Raw genomic sequence first — 15,097 nt, 5'->3', positions numbered from 1 at the left:
TCTGCGTAAAGCTCGTACAGCTCATCATTAAATCTTCTTCGGTAGTCGCCGTCACCAAAGCGTAGAGGTTCGTAAATATTTCGAAGAACTTTTCTCTCGAACACTTCGAGAGCGACTCACCTGATGTTGTCATGGTACATGCCTTTGCACCATATAGCAGGACGGGTACGATAAATGATTTTTGTTTGCCGAGAAAATAATTTACTTTTCAATTGCCTCCTAGTCCAAAGAAGAATTTACTGGCAAGAGTAATTCTTCGCTGGATTCCAGAGCCGATGTTGTTGTTTGTGTTAATGCTGCTTCACAAATAAAAACAAGTAAGGAAGGCTAAGTTCGGGTGTAACCGAACATTACATACTCAGCTGAGAGCTTTGGAGACAATATAAGGGAGAATCACCATTTAGGAAAATTAACCTAGGGTAACCCTGGAATGTGTTTGTATGGCATTGGTATCAAATGGCAGGTATTGGCGAGTATTTTAAAAGGGAGTGGGCCATAGTTCTATAGGTGGACGCCATTCCGGGATATCGCCATAAAGGTGGACCAGGGGTGACTCTAGAATGCGTTTGTACGATATGGGTATCAAATTAAAGGTATAAATGAGGATTTTAAAAGGAGTGGCTCTTAGTTGTATATGTGAAGGAGTTTTCCAGATATCAACCAAAATGTGGACCAGGGTGACCCGGATCATCATCTGTCGGGTACCGCTAATTTATTTGTGTATGTAATACCACGAACAGTATTCCTGCCAAGATTCCAAGGGCTTTTGATTTCGCCCTGCAGAACTTTTTCATTTTCTTCTACTTAATATGGTAGGTGTCAAACCCATTTTACAAAGTTTTTTCTAAAGTTATATTTTGCGTCAATAAACCAATCCAATTACCATGTTTCATCTCTTTTATCATATTTGGTATAGAATTATGGCATTTTTTACATTTTTCGTAATTTTCGATATCAAAAAAGTGGTCGTGGTCATAGTCGGATTTCGGCAATTTTTTATACCAAGCTAAAGTGAGTTGAACTAAGTACGTGAACTAAGTTTAGTAAAGATATATCTATTTTTGCTCAAGTTATAATGTTAACGGCCAAGCGGAAGGACAGGCGGTCGACTGTGTATAAAAACTGTGTGCGGCTTCAACCGATTTCGCACATTTTACAGAAAACAGTTATCATCATAGAATCTATGCCCCTAACAAATTTCAGAAGGATTGGTAAATTTTTGTTCGACTTGTGGCATTAAAAGTATTCTAGACAAACTAAATGAAAAAGGGCGGAGCCACGCCCATTTTGAAATTTTCTTTTATTTTTGTATTTTTTGCACCATATCATTACTGGAGTTAAATATTAACATAATTTACTTATATACAGTAAAGATATTCAATTTTTTGTTAAAATTTTTTTTGTTTAAAGTGGGCGTGTTCGTTATCCGATTTTGCTAATTTTTATTTAGCACACATTTAATAATAGGGGTAACGTGCGTGCCAAATTTTATCATCATATCTTCAACGACTGGCAAATTACAGCTTGCATAACTTTTAAATTACCTTCTTTTAAAAGTGGGCGGTGCCACGCCCATTGTCCAAATATTTACTAATTTTCTATTTTGCGTTATAAGTTCAACGCACCTACCAAGTTTCATCGCTTTATACGTCTTTGGTAATGAATTATCGCACTTTTTCGGTTATTCGAAATTTTCGATATCGAAAAAGTGGGCGTGGTTGTAGTCCGATTTCGTTCATTTTAAATAGCGATCTGATATGAGTGCCCTGGAACCTACGTACCAAATTTCATCAAGATACCTCAAAATTTACTCAAGTTATCGTGTTTACGGACGGACATGGCTAAATGAATTTCTTTTTTCGCCCAGATCATTTTGATATATAGAAGTCTATATCTATCTCGATTAGTTTATGCCGTTACGGATTACCGTTATGCGAACAATGTTAATATACTCTGTGAGCTCTGCTCAGCTGCCAATACGTATGTGCACCGACTCTTTGCCTGATGACAATAAAGTATTTCGCTTTGTCCTCATTAACCATCAAAAACATATTGTTACGAATATTAGCAAAACTAAGGAGTGCTGCCAGCTCTAAGCCGATCTAAGCAGTGACGTGAATGCACATCAATAATTCAATCATTATGTATCTACATAAGCGACTAAATAATTGCGTCTACACATATGTACACGTTCCGACGAGCAACATTTACATACAAGGCAGCAAGAGATGAGATGTCACACACCGATGAATTTACTTATACGCTTATGTGTGTGCGGGAGACTGTAAACTACAAACACATGCATATACCTTATCTGAGTTGTCACAAGAGAGAGCAATAATTTGTGCACGTAGTTGTGGCTGGGGATTTTGTAGCCGAAACAACTAGTAACTTCTGGAAATCGAAGAGCCTAGAAGTATGCAGCGTAAACTATAAAAGCGGCGCCAGCGAGTAAGAAGTAATTCAGTTTGATTTGAGTTGATCAGCAATTACGACTAAGAAGATATCTAGCGAGCAATACCAGTATTATTTTGATTAGTGGAGTTTCATTTGAGCTATCAGTTTGGTTATTAAGCTATTCGTTGCACAGTTTGAGTGTTATTGTGAAGCATTTTAATAAAGGCCATTTTTCCATTATTCAATATTGGAGTTATTTATTCAACAGTTTAGCGATACGAACCTAGCAAAAGGGGCAAATAAGAGGATTTGCAGCAAATTCGTTACAATTGGTGTCAGAAGAGGAATTGTTGAATAAATTCTAGAGGACAACAAGGACATGGCAAAGTTAAGTGAATTGAAGATCCCGCAACTGAAGAAGGAGTTGGAGAGCCGTGGATTGAATACAAGCGGCGTTAAACTCGAACTTCAGGCACGGCTACGAGAAGCAATGGAAGCAGAAGGAATTGATGTGGAAGAGCATGTCTTTCATCTTGATGGCGAGGAGACAACAAAAATTAAAGAGAAGAACGAAACATCGCAGACGGTTACCAGTACAGACTTGAACATGATTTTAGCTGCAATATCTGCTCAAACATCGACAGTGTCATCTCAACTGGCAGAACAGAAGACATATATGGCATCACAACTAGAATCGCAGGAGACACGCATTACATCAAAAATGGAGACACAACTGAAAGAACAAGAGGCACGCATAACAGTACAACTAGAAGCACAAGAGGCGCGTATATCATCAAAACTCGAAGCGCGCATGGACGAAAAAATAATGCAGTTTGAAGAAAAATTCGAGGCAGAGGTGGATGCGTTGAGAGGTCGTATACAGGAATTGCAACTTAATCGGCCGGCTGCTTCAGCGAGTAATACAAAGGTAAAAACTCCATCTTTTGACGGTTCTGTTCCTTTTCAGGTCTTTAAGCTACAGTTTGAGAAGACCGCAGCAGTGAACCAATGGAATGCTGAAGATAAAGTTGCTGCACTGTTCGTGGCATTGAAGGGGCCAGCAGCCGAAATCCTACAGACGATTCCCGAAGGAGAGCGGAACAACTATGAAGCATTGATGGCCGCTGTCGAGAGACGTTACGGAAGCGAGCATAGGAAACAGATATTCCAAATTGAGTTGCAAAACCGTCACCAAAGAGCGAATGAGACTTTGCAGGAGTTTGCCTCGGATGTTGAAAGACTAGCACATTTAGCGAATGCGGACGCACCCGTGGAGTACACCGAGAGGATAAAAATCCAGAGTTTTATAAACGGCATACGGGACGTAGAAACGAAGCGAGCGACATATGCAAACCCAAAACCCACATTCGCAGAAACGGTGTCACAAGCTCTGATTCAGGAAACAGCGTCGCTTCTGTGTAAGCCAGTTTTCAAAGCACGCCGTGTGGAAGTAGAAAGGCCAGAGTGGGTAGAAACAATTTTGGAAGCACTGAAGGGATCTCAACAGAAGAATGCCGGAGTTATTAAATGTCTCAAGTGCGGCAACCCAGGTCACATTGCACGTCATTGCGATCTTGGTCCTAATAGTTCCAACAATGTGGGTGGCCGTAAACGCAAAGCTGGCGGAAATGAGCAAGAGCGTGTCGAATGTAAAGAACGAAAAATTGCCCCGGCTATTGAATGTCCTATGATATCTGTGTCGCAAATTGGAAGGAAATCCAGCAGTCTTACCGTCAGAGGGAATGTGGATGGTAAAGAGCGTGTACTGACTGTAGATACGGGGGCATCTCATTCCTTGATTCGATCTGAATTAGTCAACAGGAGAGTTAAACCGTTACCAGGAGCAAGGTTGCGTACGGTCACAGGCGAGTATAACCAAGTCCAGGGAGAAGTGATATGTGAAGTACTGATTGGGAAGGTCATGGTTTTACACAAATTCGTTGTGGCGAAGATCGTTGATGAAGTCATATTGGGAGTGGACTTCTTGGTTGACCATGACATCAAGATCGATATGCAGAAAAGGGTGATGCGTTATGAGAACCAAGATGTGCCACTTAACTTTAGTTTGGAAAAAGGGTTCAGCAGTAATCGGGTACTGGTGGAGAATACTCAACGAAGGCCACGAAATTCAAAGGTAAAGGTTGATAGATCGAATGGGCCAAATAAATCAAAATCAAAAGTACCTGCGAGAGAAACACTGGCATTGAAAAGCCCTAACGGACGTACTAAAATCGAGAAGGAATGCGAGGGTAGTTTCAATCCAGAGCGCACTACTGTGGGGAAACGTGGGAACGATACTGATTATGCAAAGCAAATCCGTCCAGCGCAAGCTCTACGAAGTAGTTCATCGGCCAAACAACAGAGTGTAAAGGAACGAACCAGGGTATTGAATGGTACGATGAAACACAGGTACCATGAGAACAATAATTCGAAAAGTTTCTTGGCGGGAGATTTGGTACTGTTATACAACCCCCACCGGCGGAAAGTTGTTTCATCCAAATTTCGGTGCAGTTGGGAAGGCCCGTACAAGATTGTGAAGAAGCTCAGTGATACCATCTACCGCATACAAAGCATTGAGAAACCACGGAGTAGAAGAGTGGTACATTTGGCGATGCTAGCAGCGTTTAGATCGAGAGATTTGTCTGATCGGGACGATCAGACTTAGGTGGAGGGCAGTGTTACGAATATTAGCAAAACTAAGGAGTGCTGCCAGCTCTAAGCCGATCTAAGCAGTGACGTGAATGCACATCAATAATTCAATCATTATGTATCTACATAAGCGACTAAATAATTGCGTCTACACATATGTACACGTTCCGACGAGCAACATTTACATACAAGGCAGCAAGAGATGAGATGTCACACACCGATGAATTTACTTATACGCTTATGTGAGTGCGGGAGACTGTAAACTACAAACACATGCATATACCTTATCTGAGTTGTCACAAGAGAGAGCAATAATTTGTGCACGTAGTTGTGGCTGGGGATTTTGTAGCCGAAACAACTAGTAACTTCTGGAAATCGAAGAGCCTAGAAGTATGCAGCGTAAACTATAAAAGCGGCGCCAGCGAGTAAGAAGTAATTCAGTTTGATTTGAGTTGATCAGCAATTACGACTAAGAAGATATCTAGCGAGCAATACCAGTATTATTTTGATTAGTGGAGTTTCATTTGAGCTATCAGTTTGGTTATTAAGCTATTCGTTGCACAGTTTGAGTGTTATTGTGAAGCATTTTAATAAAGGCCATTTTTCCATTATTCAATATTGGAGTTATTTATTCAACAGTTTAGCGATACGAACCTAGCAAAAGGGGCAAATAAGAGGATTTGCAGCAAATTCGTTACAATATTTTATGCTTCTTTTTCCAGTTTTGAGTAAGCAGTACTAACGGTGCGGATGTTCGAACGCTGATGTCCGTGTCGTCAGCAGACACCAGTTATTGCACGCTCTTTTAGAATATTGTTACAGAGCAGTTAAGTTTTGCAGAAAGTATGACTTTCTCAAGAATAAAATTAAAGAAATCGGTTACCCTGTCTGAAAGTTCGTTTAGTTTTGAACGGCTCGAAGAGGTCTTTCCAAATTCTGACTGAGCTGTTGATATTGCTCAACGTTATTTTGCATAGCCGTAAAGGTTTTGCGGGGAACCAAACTCAGACATGACGCAATATAGGCCGCTCCTTTTCGTGCAAATCTGGTCGATGGTAGATATACCGAGTATAAAGCCGCCCTGATAAAGTCCAATTAGTCGATTCACGGGGACTTCAATTTTTCGATATTTTACTTGAATGGACCTTGTATGCGATAGTTGATGCAGTTTGCAGGACTCCCTTCTTGTGAACTGGGCAAAAAATACTAAGATTCCAATCATCGGACATGCAATCGTCCGACCATATTTTGCACAGAAGTTGATGCAAGCGCGTTACCAACTCCTCGCCACCGTATTTAAATAGCTCCGCAGGTAATCCATCAGCACCCGCGGTCTTGTAATTTTTGATCTGGTTATTGCTATATATCTATGGTCAGGTCATCAACGACTGCGGGCTCGGGTTCAGCATCCTCCCTTTGTGTTTCTGCGCTCTTTCCTTTAAGGGCCACTGAGCAGCGTTCCCTACATATTCAAAGCAATATCTGATCATCGTTTACCAGGTTACCGGTTTCGTTTTTACAGCAGTTTGCACGGGCTTAATACCTTCTGTATCTCGTCGGATTTTTGTGGTAAAACTTGCGAGTGTTATTCCTAATGGCTAGTAGCTCGCACTCTCGCCTTTCTACCTCTGTTTTTTTCTTGTTCTAAAGGCGCATCGCTTTTCTATTTAGAAAAAGTATCGATACCCGTACTCTTATAAAATACTCGGATCGAAGTATCGATGCTAGTACTTATGCTCAGTAAAAGGTATCGAGTATACTCCATCCAAGATAGTACTTCAGAGTTTTTACCAAAAATTTAAGAAACTTTTTTCAAATATCACTCCCGAAAGAAAAGGCTCTGAAAACATTTACAAGGTGTAATCGAAATAGCTGTCGCCTTTTCCGTCCTGATGCCGTGTTGTTTCATTTTTTCCCCAAATAATTAATAGAACTAAAAAATTTGTTTAGTTAGAAAAAAGTTTTTCTAAACGGGGTCGCCCCTCGGCAGTGGCTTTGCAAGCACTCCGACTCTATTTTCCCCCTGAAAAGCATCACAGTGAAGATTCGTCTGCCCAACAGATGCCGTTCGGAATAGGCATAAAATATGTATATGATCTTGTCCCCTCAATTTGTAAGGAAAATTAAAAATAGTACGACGCGAATTTGAGGACAATCTTAGTCTAAAATCCGCGGAGGTAAATTGTTGAGCAGTGTAAATTACAAGCGCGTGGTTACAAAATAGGTTAGCGACTGACTTTATTAATGTGTATATAAGAATAGATAAAAAGAAGAAATACAATCACCCCTATTCTGCATTTCTATTACGTTCCCGTTCTACGCTCCGCTTAAATCGAAATTGGGTATTCTGCATTACGACGGAATCGTAACGAGAAGAGGAAGAGCAAATAATTTTTCGAAATCAGCTGTTTGTACGGAATGTGTGAAAATTGGAACAAAATAAATTAAAGAAAATTTGTAAAAAACACTGAAAAACGTTTATATTTTATTATCCAGGCCAGTTTGTACAAAAAAAGTAATAGAATATATTTCAGCAGTGTTATATTTTTTTGAGTGAAGTGCTTTCATAATTGTAAATGTGTTTTTGTCGTTGTTTTGGCCAATTCCCTACCGTGGCAACCAAGTTTTGTTAAAACGGATTCCTGCACGAATATAGTTGATATTTTCTGAATTTTGTGGATGCTAATTTCATTGCACTGGCCTAAAATACTTTATAAAGATTTATTTATTCTTTCCGCAAGGATTGTTTACGTTTTCGCTTCACCTTCCTCTACTCTGGCAGCTTGCTTTGGCATATAACTGGACCCAACGAACAGACACAAATTGTAGCTGTCTATTATAATGGAATCAATAGACGCGGCATTATTTATGGAGTTGAAAAGCAACACATACGAAAATAGCCAGGCGAGAATGGAAAGGCAAATATTGCGAGATTTGTGTAATCCATTTGAGATGAGTGACGAATTGTAAGAAATTGAACTTAAAAGTGGTAAAGCTTAATGACTTATTTTCTTATTAAGGTTCAAAAAAAACTGTCGACTTAATAATAAGTATGTGTTAGATACTTTTGCGGGGCAAATACGTCCAAGGACTTCGACGTCGACATGTTGTTTTTGACCTGGAAACATATAAAAAAACAATCATCATCAAGCCTTCTACGTTTCTTAACAAGTTTTACTTACATTTTTGTTAAAATTCTGTTATAAATTAATAAAAAAAATAAAAATAAAATATTTTTCCGCCAACTAATTTGCAACTTAGAAAAACGGAACTACGATCGAAATGCAGAATACACAAAATCGAACGATTCGAAGTTGGATCGAAAGAGATTGGAACACAGAATACCAAAATTGCCAAATCGAAAAAATTCCAATCCAAGTCGAAATATAGAATAGGGCTGAATGGATGTTGCCAGATTGATACTATTTTACAATACTCCACATTAATAGCATATCTGGTAATAATTAAAAAATTAATTTTATGCATTTCAATAATTAAGTTAAGCCCAGCTTGTCATTAATAAGTTGGTTCTTCGAAGCCGGAACACCTTTTGTTAAAGCGTCAGCTAGCATCTCGGATGTTGGAATGTATTCCAATTTTATTGACCCATCTTCAATCTTTTCGCGCGTATACTTCAACTTGATGTCAACATGATTTGTACGTGGTGAAAAATAGTTGTTACGTACAATGCTTATGTCGCTTTTGTTGTCACAGTGCAACGTAGTTATTTCATTACAGTCAGGAGTCAATTCCGCCTTCAAACGCCTTAACCAAATTATTTCTTGCAAGGCACTTACAATGGACATCAGTTCCGCTTCTGCCGATGATAAGGCAACTGTGCGTTGACGATGACTGCCACAAGTTATAGCTCCGCCCTGCTTTGTGAAGATGTAAGCAGATATCGATTTTGTCAACATCTTCAGCCCAGTCGGCATCACAGAAACCGGTAAAGGCCTCATCACTTTTGGCATAAACGATACCCTTTTCAATTGTTCCTTTTAAATATCTCAGAACACGTTTAATGGCTTGCCAATGAGCATTTCCAGGATTTTGGGAAAATCAACTCAACAAATTAACTGCATAACTCATATCAGGCCGTGTATTTTGTGCCGCAAAGAGTAGACAGCCAATCGCCTCCATGTATGGAACCTTCACCATTTTTTGTTTAGCATCATAAGTTTGTGGGCACATAACTGCGGTCAACTTTTGGGGCAAGTCAAGCAGCGTCGATACGGGATTGCAGTCTTCCATTCCAAAACGTTTAAGAACTCTAGAAATATACTCAGACTGATATATTTTAAACGTTTTATTTACCTCATTATGCTGAATACGCATGCCCAAAACTGAGTGCGCTACACCCATATCAACCATTTTGAATTTCGAAGGCAATTCCATTTTGATACGTTCAGAAATTTGTTTATCGTTTGAAAATACCAAAACGTCATCAACGTAAATAGCTACATACACCATACGTTCATTATATACATGGTAATAAATGTATTGATCGACGTCGCTGCGTACAAGACCAAGATCGACCAAGGCTGCATTGAGTTTTTTGTTTCATATTCGACTCGCCTGCTTAAGGCCGTACAAGGATTTCACCAACCGACATACTCTACCCGTGCCATTGTCAAAACCCTCTGGCTGCTTCATGTATACCTTCTCCTGCAAATCCCCATTCAGGAAAGCAGTCACTGCATCGAGGTGGTATACATCCATATCATGCTTTGCAGCCAAAGCAAATAAGAATCGTATCGAATTATACCTGACAACAGGTGCGAACGTTTCAGTATAGTCGATTCCCTGCTTTTGCGAACATCCCTTGACTACCAGCCTAGCCTTATGATGTACGATTTCGCCATCAGCGTTTCGTTTTGTTTTAAATACCCACTTAGAAGCTATGGCTTTCTTATGTGCGGGAAGATCAGTAAGAACCATGTTTGGTTTAATTTATGTGAATCCATCTCAGCCGTCATTGCGTCTGCCCAAGCATCAGCTTCTGCACTTTTAGCTACATCCTGAAAGCTAACAGGGTCATCAGTCTCAGATACATATATTATTACAAAATACGGATTGCTTGTTTACTTTATTAGCAGTACGCTCAGATCGACGAACATCAACCTCTTTCATCTCATTCTGCTCGTCTGAAGAACTATCGTCAGCAGTCATTTTCGGGGACACTACCAGATTCACTTACATTTGGCAATTCCAGCTCAACTACTTCCTCTGAATTGCTAATGTCACTTTCCGCATTACCTTCGCCAATGTCGACAACAAATTGATGTGAAACACAATCATGCTTTGCATTTGACATTTCGAAGAAACTAACGTCACGGCTTATAAGAAATTTGTGATCAAATTTCCTGTACAACGATAAGCCTTTGGTTCATCGCTATATCCCACAAATATACATTCGTCCGATTTGGCATTCAGCTTCGTTCTCTTTTGCTTCGGTATGTGCACCATCGCCATGCACCCAAAAAGACGTAACATTTTTAAATTTGGCTTGACGCCAGACCAAATTTCTTCAGGACTCATACTATTTCCTCTGCAAGGAACGCCATTTATCAAGTGTTTGCAGCTTCAGCCTAAAAAATATTATCAAGACCGGAATCGAAAACCATAAACCGTACGCGCTCCACGATCGTCCTGTTGATTCTCTGTTTTTTCGTGTATAATTCCACATTTTTGAACAAATTTTTAAAATTGGTCATTGCAATATTCAGTGCCATTATCCGTTCGCAGGATTTTAATGCTGCGACGGCACTGATTTTTCAAGAACGTCTGATTTTCTAACCATTGGCAAGGCAAACACTTTTCTAGAGAAGTCGTCGACAATTACCTACAAATACCTAGCACCGCTGAATGAGCTTGTGATAATTGGACCTAACACATCTGAGTGCACTAAATCTACTAGATTATTTGCACGCATGCCACTCTCTCTGCTTATTGTTCGTGTTTGCTTACCTTTCGCACCTACAATGCACTTGCCATCATCTGGAGTACTGTAATAAACATCACCAGAATAATTTTTCACGCTGTTTAAACCTTTGTTGCAGATATGTTCAAATCTGCGATGCCAAAGTTGAAAACACTGGTTTACAGCCAAAATGCACCAGAGACGTCATTATGAAATTCCTATGTAAAATCACCCCCTAACGTTTTTGAGATGTTTGCAAATAAGGGTTTTTTTTTTAAAAAAAAAAAAAAAAATTGGGTCCACTTAACCATATATATCTCAAGAACGAATTGAGCAATTCTAAAACGGTTTGAAGCTTTTAAAAGGTAATAAAATTTGATATAAACTGTGCATACAACACTTTTTGCTAGGCCCTGCAGATACATTACGGATTTTTTTCAATTTTTTTTTGTAAAAATATAAAAAAAATTTTACTTTGCGAAGAAGGATCTCGAAAACTTTTTATTTTTTTGCAGATTTTTTTCTCTCTAATACCATTTCTCCTCTAATGCCCCTCTTGACGACAGCCGTAGTAACGAAAATGTCTCTTGTTGAAATTTTTGTTGTTCTGCTTCGGCTTGGAATTTTTAAACGATTTTATTTAGCTTGACTTGACAGGCTGCACGGCTGCACGGCCGGCCGTTGTGAAATAATTTTGTAATTAAAATTTAAGTAACTTCCAGATAAGCTGGAAACTTGAAACTTGGAATATAGTTCAGAACCCGATGACAATGCAATAATACGAAAAAATCGTCGCTACTTGTGGTACTATTTGGCTCATATTTGGAACACATAATACATACAAGAATAAAAGGCGACGTATGAAAAAAATCGCCGCTAGGTGGCACAAGCATCGAGATATTCAAAAAAATTTATTTGTGGGCCAATTTGGTCCATATTTGGAACAAATATTACATACAGTCAAAATATTTTGGAGTTGGAGGAGGGACAAGCATACGTGGCGCACAGTCGAGTAGTCTTTGAAAGGATTATGTATTGAGGACTTAGATTGTAACAAATTGTCAGGAAAGAGTCCTTGTAATAATGAGTCACTAGATGAACTAAATAGAATGTGAAATAATACGCAATTAAATAAAGACTAAACACTTGAAAATAAAATAATTAAAAACAAGTCAGGAAGGCTAAGTTCGGGTGTAATCGAACATTACATACTCAGTTGAGAGCTATGGAGGCAAAATAAGGGAAAATCACCATGTAGCAAAATGAACCTAGGGTAACCCTGGAATGTGTTTGTATGACATGTGTATCAAATGAAAGGTGTTAATGAGTATTTTAAAAGGGAGTGGGCCTAAGTCTATAGGTGGACGCCTTTTCGAGATATCGCCATAAAGGTGGACCATGGATGACTCTTGAATTTGTTTATACGATATGGGTATCAAACGAAAGGTGTTAATGGGTATTTTAAAGAGGAGTGGGTCTTAGTTCTATGGGTGGACGCCTTTTCGAGATATCGCAATAATGGTGGACCAGGGGTGACTCTAGAATTTGTTTGTACGATATGGGTATCAAATGAAAGGTGTTAATGAGTATTTTAAAAGGGAGTGGGCCTTAGTTCTATAGGTGCACGCCTTTTCGAGATATCGTCATAAAAGTGGAACAGGGGTGACTCTAGAATGTGTTTGTACTATATGGGTATCAAATTAAAGGTATTAAAAAGGGTTTTAAAAGGGAGTGGTGGTAGTTGTATATGTGAAGGCGTTTTCGAGATATCGACCAAAATGTGGACCAGGGTGACCCAGAATATCATCTGTCGGGTACCGCTATTTATTTATATATGTAATACCACGAAGAGTATTCCTGCTAAGATTCAAAGGGCTTTTGATTGCGCCCTGCAGAAGTTTTTCATTTTCTTCTACTTAATATGGTAGGTGTCACATCTATTTTACAAATTTTTGTTCTAAAGTTATATTTTCCGTCAATAAACCAAGCCAATTACCATGTTTCATCCCTTTTTTCGTATTTGGTATAGAATTATGGCATTTTTTTAATTTTTCGTAATTTTAGATATCAAAAAAGTGGGCGTGGTCATAGTCGGATTTCGGAAATTTTTTATACCAATACAAAGTGAGTTCAGATAAGTACGTGAACTAAGTTTTGTAAAGATATATCGATTTTTGCTCAAATTAACGTGTTAACGGCCGAGCGGAAGGACAGACGGTCGACTGTGTATAAACACTGGGCGTGGCTTCAACCGATTTCGCCCATTTTCACAAAAAAACAATTACCGTCCTACAATCTAAGCCCCTACCAAATTTCACAAGGATTGGTAAATTTTTGTTCGACTTATGGCATTAAAAGTATCCTAGACAAATTTTAAATGAAAAAGGGCGGAGCTGAATGTTGACATAATTTACTTATATACTGTAAAGATATTAACTTTTCTTTTAAAATTTGACTTTAAAAAAAATTTTTGTAAAGTGGGCGTGTTCGTTCTCCGATTTTGCTAATTTTTATTAAGCATACATATAGTAATAGGAGTAACGTTCCTGCCAAATTTCATCATGATATCTTCAACGACTGCCAAATTACAGCTTGCAAAACTTTTAAATTACCTTCTTTTAAAAGTGGGCGCTGCCACGCCCATTGACCAAAATTTTACTAATTTTCTATTCTGCGTCTTAAGTTCAACTTATTTACCAAGTTTCATCGCTTTATCCGTTTTTTGTAATGAATTATCGCACCTTTTCGATTTTTCGAAATTTTCGATATCGAAAAAGTGGGCGTGGTTATAGTCCGATATCGTTCATTTTAAACAGCGATCTGAGATGAGTGCCCAGAAACCTACGTACCAAATTTCATCAAGATATCTCAAAATTTACTCACGTTATCGTGTTAACGGACGGACGGGCGGACGGACATGGCTCAATCAAATTTTTTTTCGATACTGATGATTTTGATATATGGAAGTCTATATCTATCTCGATTACTTTATACCTGTACAACCAACCGTTATCCAATCAAAGTTAATATAGTCTGTGAGCTCTGCTCAACTCAGTTTAACTTAAACAACTTTTTTTAAATATTTTATTTGTGTATAATGCGTTGGCGGCCACCGTGGTGTGATGGTAACGTGCTCCGCCTATCACACCGTATGCCCTGGGTTCAACTCCCGGGCAAAGCAACATCAAAATTTTAGAAATAAGGTTTTTCAATTAGAAGACAATTTTTCTAAGCGGGGTCGCCCCTCGGCAGTGTTTGGCAAGCGCTCCGGGTGTATTTCTGCCATGAAAAGCTCTCAGTGAAAACTCATCTGCCTTGCAGATGCCGTTCGGAGTCGGCATAAAGCATGTAGGTCCCGTCCGGCCAATTTGTAGGGAAAATCAAGAGGAGCACGACGCAAATTGGAAGCGAAGCTCGGCCTTAGATCTCTTCGGAGGTTATCGCGCCTTACATTTATTTATTTTTATAATGCGTTACCAACGTACTCGCTCTTACTTTCGAACTTTGTATCTTGCAACAACAAACCTTTCATATTGTCGACCGTTAATTTGCTTTTGGAATTTTCCACTGCCATAACTTGCGCTTGATACTCGTCTGGAAAGCCGGTAAGCATTAATGACGCAATAACCTCATCATCAATAAACCAGCACCCTTCACCTTTATTGACGTCATTACCATTTCGTTGACATATTACTGAATTGAAGGGAAATGCTCCAACTTCAGCAGTACTAATTTTCATAGCAAATCAACTTTGCGTGTAAAACCGCTGTCTTCATATGCCGACATGAGGGAATCCCAGACCTCTTTAGCGCTTGTGGCACTTGCGATTTGACCGAAATTACATGGCTCAACAAAAACGTAATTTCCGCCAATGCTCGCTCATCGATACTTCGTTCTTTATCCTCTTTTACCCCAGCTTCTGTTATGCCCCAGCAGCTCTTCAGTACCAGATAGGATTTTGCGGGCCTTTTCCACACGTCAAAATTTTCAGGTCTACGAAGCTTTTCGAAGGGAAAGTTTAGTGTGTTACAGTGAGCTGCAATTATTAATCTTTTAAGGTTATTAGTGGACTAACCAAAAAATTAGTATTAGTGCGTACACAAACAAAGAATATCAAGCACTTACATCCAC

The 15,097-nt window shown here is 39.0% G+C and overlaps 2 protein-coding genes across 7 annotated transcripts in view; one reads left to right on the top strand and one right to left on the bottom strand.

Annotated features, from left to right (window-relative positions):
• Septin4 (septin 4) overlaps positions 1 to 15,097 on the top strand; it is a 385,838-nt gene that overhangs the window by 165,473 nt on the left and 205,268 nt on the right. The window lies entirely within an intron of this gene.
• The window catches only part of LOC137250411 (carboxypeptidase D), a 346,211-nt gene that overhangs the window by 266,314 nt on the left and 64,800 nt on the right, over positions 1 to 15,097 (bottom strand). The gene's annotated exons all lie outside the window — the stretch shown is intronic.

The sequence above is a fragment of the Eurosta solidaginis genome, chromosome 4, assembly GCF_040869045.1.
Source record: "Eurosta solidaginis isolate ZX-2024a chromosome 4, ASM4086904v1, whole genome shotgun sequence".
NCBI classification, from domain to species: domain Eukaryota; kingdom Metazoa; phylum Arthropoda; class Insecta; order Diptera; family Tephritidae; genus Eurosta; species Eurosta solidaginis.
The sequence above is the reverse complement of the archived record's forward strand: the minus strand, read 5'-3'. Positions and strand labels throughout refer to the sequence as shown.